Raw genomic sequence first — 4,441 nt, 5'->3', positions numbered from 1 at the left:
TTTGAAGATCTTACAGCTACCTTCTTAGGAAAATGATCACAAAATAATAGGAGAGTACTGTTATTTTTTAAGATCTTACAGCTTATTTTCTTCCTTATTAACGAGTGACAATGTCATCGATGATTGAACTGCATGTGAACCAGACTAGCGCAGCTATCCAAGGCACCTTTGGACTGATAGAGACTCGCCTTCTCTGTTCATCAGTCATGGTCTGACCATGGTGGTCCAGTAGACAACTGATGTAGGGAACACAACAACATGCTTCGTTGGTGCGAGTAGCTGTATCAATCCCCGGGAAAAAAAACCGGAGGCGGAAGAGGAAGACATTAAATTTGTGGAAGAGAAAGATCTTAAAAGGGAAAGAAAGAAAGGGTCATTGCCTACGTGAAATTGAAAGGTGTTGATTGAATAGTTCTCGGTGTCCAACGTCTTTGAAAACTGGAAAGAGCAAAAGATCTCATTGGTTTTCGCATCGAGAGGGAGGCGTCCGTGTTTTTCTAGGCGGCGGGTGGAGTATCTTTCAATAGGCCAACGCGGTTTCCTGCGAGGGCGTTGAAAACGGACCGCGGTTCTCGTCCTGATGATCTGATTCATGTGCAGTAACCGTTGGATTTTCGTAAGCTTTTTATTTTTTTATTTTATTAATAATTTTGAAGTTATTTTTTTAAATGTCAACTCACTTTATTTCATTTCATTTTTATATCCAATTTTATTTTTATTTTTATTTTTATTTTTTTATTGTTATTTTTTTATTTTTTATTTTTTAATTTCACTTCTCCATATTTTATTTTATTTTTTTATCTATCCAATTTAATCATTATTTTATTTTATTTCTTTTCATTCTCTTGTTAATTTAATTTATTTTTTAATTTAGTTAGTTATCATTATTTTTTATTTTAATTTTTATACCAGATTTAATCATTATTATTTATATTGTTTTTTTAATTTTGTATGATTAGAAATTTTATTTTGTAATTTTTTTATATTTATTTTTTAATATAACCCTAGTCTTATAACTCGGGTTTTAACTTTTGATTATTATATTTTTATCAAAAATTTAAAAAATTATTCTTATTTTAACTTTGGTATTATTTTAGGTCTTTTTTTAAATTTTTTTTTTAATATTAGATTCCTGCATCTAAGCTTTATAAATTTTTTTCTTCTTTCTTTAAGTCGAGATATCCTTATTTCATACTTCAAATAATGTATGGTATTTAAAAAACTTAGTTATATTAGTACGGTATTTAGTTATATTTTATACTAAAAAACTTGGAGTATGATCAATGAAAGATGTGCTTATTTGTTTATTTTTTTCAATTCCCCCTCTTTTATCATTTTTCTTTTTTTCTTCTTAATTGCATTATTTTTTCTTTTAATTGCATTTCTTTAATTTTTAATTTGCTCAACACTGTATCGCCTATATATTAAGAGGTAAAATCCTAGATTGCAGTCCTTAACGATAGATGTTGCGATGTTTTCTCACGTCTTCATGCAAGTTGCCATGGATCTTGGTTATATAAATATTTATTATCTCCGGGATAAGGATAAGGGGATGAAAAAAAGGCTCATGATTTCCTTTTCATCTTCAAACTTCAAGCGAACACACCCTCTCCGCAACGCATCCGCGAAGCTTCTAACTCTTGCTATGTTGCTCTCATTAATTATTGGAGGGTCTCCATGGCCGATATTAAAAAGACTTGTTTTACAAATTCCCAGTCCTTACACATACTCCCCAGCACTGAATTACTATCGCCCACCTCATCTTCAATCTGGGATGGAGCTCGTCTTCCTTTGTGGATCTAGAACATGATCAGCTATGCTAGAGGGAGCATTTACGTTGACAATAATGGTGAGGCAGCTTCTCAAAAGGCTAGTGGGTTTAAATTTTTAATAAAGGAGATGCTTCAACTTTAGGGGACCAAGCATCAAATGATCATGTACCTTGTGAAAATATTCTGGTAACTAGAGCGAAAGATGCCTTTTCACCTCATCAAAGATCCACACGATGACACCTCTATCAAATATTCTTTACCAATTATATGATCTATGTGTTCCATAATCCATGGAGAGCCCCTGCGAGACTACAGGGAAAGGGGGGGAAAGCCACTTCCTCAGTACTAGATAAGAGGTAGATTCCAGCAAGAAATAACCACTAGCTCGAGGCGCCACTGAATTGGGTTCCTGTCTGAACAAAGCACATGCCCAGCACAGCACCCTTAATAAAGTAAAGTTTTTAACTAAAAGCAAGTACAAAAAATAATACTTATATTTAATTTGATTGGAAGCCAATAAAATCATAAATATGATCAAATTATGTTCCAAATATATTTAAACATCTCAATGATAAACAACCAATCTTAATTAAAATTTCATAAACCATTTATAATTATTAGTGTTTTTATTTTCAAATCAAATACATAATAATTAAAAAATAAATTAGTAAAATTAAAATAAAAAATTATGATATTACTTAAAAATCATGTACTAATTGAAGAGTTAATGAATCCATTAATTTTTTTATAAAATATAAAAGAAAAAAAATAACTAACAACTAGTTCAAGTATGTTTAATAGTTAGATCCACATGCCTAACCGGTTTAATTTATTTTAATAGTCTATAAGATATTAGAAAATCAATACCTATCCCCAATCTCTTGAAACCATAACCCTTGGGTTTCTACACATGTCTCAGCCACTTGAATTTATTATTAATTAATTGATTAAAAAAAATATTAAGAAGCTCTACTGTTTATATTAATAAATCACCATGAAATTAACATTAGTGTTGCAGGCACGGTGTTCTTTGATGTCACCGGGAACACGGCACATTGACATCCTTCTTGGTTTTGAATGCCTTTGGGTAAAAAGAAGAAGCTGGCGTCAAGATATTATATTTTGCTCGATCTCGCCATTATCGACAATGGCTCTTTCTGTGATACCATCCCCCAAAACAAATGCTGCCATTTCCATCATATGTGGTTTGACTCAACTTATCTTCATTTTTTGTCGTATTTTTCTTTTTATGACACTGCTTCAGCAACTAGCCACGTAACCCCACTATCCCCCCCAATGAAATGTTGCTTTTCGAGGTGTCAATCCTGTGGCTTGGAGCTCTAACCAGGTGGGACTTTGTCCACCATTCAAGCTCCTTCAAGCAAGTTCTATTCCAAAACTTTTTGCTTGTCCACGATAGCAATCTCCATGATTCACTGAAAAAGGCTCGAACCAGCAAACAAGTGTTGGATCATCACACGTCTGTTCATAAAGGGGATTTTTAGAAATCTTGGGTAGAGAAGAGGATAGAATAGCTAGACAAGAAGAATAATTGGGGCCCAACTATATCTTATTCAAATCATGCCTCCACCTATATATATATATATTGATTTAAGAATTTTGCTTTTGAACTCGTGATGTTTTCCGACTAAACAAGGCGTTGGCATCCTTAAATTAACTGCATGTTTTGATGGTAACAATATCCTTCCTTGGCAACTCTACACGGCTGATTAATTGTACATGCATGGGCTGAGCACTGGTTATTTAATTACGTTCTTCTTGCTGGAGAATACTAGAGTGAAACAAGTGAAGAAACCCTAAGCCTTAAAAGTGGAAATGGTAATAAAACTTGTTTTTAGTTCATTAAATACTGAAGAGGTCCTTTTTACATCTAAATTCTTCTAAGATTGTGTTTAATTTGGGCCTTTTCTAGTATGTGACAACTAGTTACCTGCTGTTTTTATTTTAAATTTTTTTGGAGGGAATTTTGATTTTTTTGTTTAAAATTAATTTTAAAAAATAAAAAATATTATTTTAATATATTTTCAATAAAAAAATATTTTAAGAAAAACAGCCGACACGATATAGACAGCTAAATAATTCCTTTTCAAAATGCTCATAAAGAATGTCTTCAGTTACTTGTTACCGTGCCTCCAGAAAGTGCATTATAGTTTTGCATTTTCTCAGTGCCGACATCATGAAACGACATAGTGTGTGTCTATTATCGCAATATGCAAGTACTGATGGAAAAATGATACGCATTTGCAGCTGCACTGAAAAGGACCTGACATAAACTAGTAGACAAGCTCCATGCTCTCAGCATTAACTTTTATCTCATCCGTTCTCCACTGTCGCGGCGCTTGCGAGGCGTCGAGAGTATTGAAAAGAAAATGTAATTTTAAGTTTAATTATAAAATTATAGTTATAAAGTTAGCATTCACCATCTAATATTATAATTATTAAAAATATATAATAATTTACAAGAATTCAAATAAAAAATTAATTGTATATAAAAAAATATATCATCTCTATCTAAAATAAATTATATTATTATTTTGTTCTTTTTTAAAATTTTATTTTTATTTATTAGTCTTTATCAAGGTTCAAGACAAATATCTATTTATAATAAAAACCTTTATTTTATTGAATTAAATTTTAATATTTATAAA

At 31.4% G+C, this 4,441-nt stretch overlaps 1 long non-coding RNA gene across 1 annotated transcript; it reads right to left on the bottom strand.

The window, feature by feature from the left end:
• Positions 1–35: 35 nt before the first annotated feature.
• LOC105125996 (uncharacterized) lies at positions 36–571 on the bottom strand. The gene is made up of 2 exons (XR_842338.1): positions 385–571; positions 36–279 (listed from the first exon to the last, which is right to left on the bottom strand). It is a non-coding gene; the product is annotated as an uncharacterized LOC105125996 (long non-coding RNA).
• Positions 572–4,441: the final 3,870 nt, after the last annotated feature.

The sequence above is a fragment of the Populus euphratica genome, unplaced genomic scaffold (genome assembly GCF_000495115.2).
Source record: "Populus euphratica unplaced genomic scaffold, PopEup_1.0 scaffold44.1, whole genome shotgun sequence".
Lineage (NCBI taxonomy): Eukaryota > Viridiplantae > Streptophyta > Magnoliopsida > Malpighiales > Salicaceae > Populus > Populus euphratica.
The sequence above is the reverse complement of the archived record's forward strand: the minus strand, read 5'-3'. Positions and strand labels throughout refer to the sequence as shown.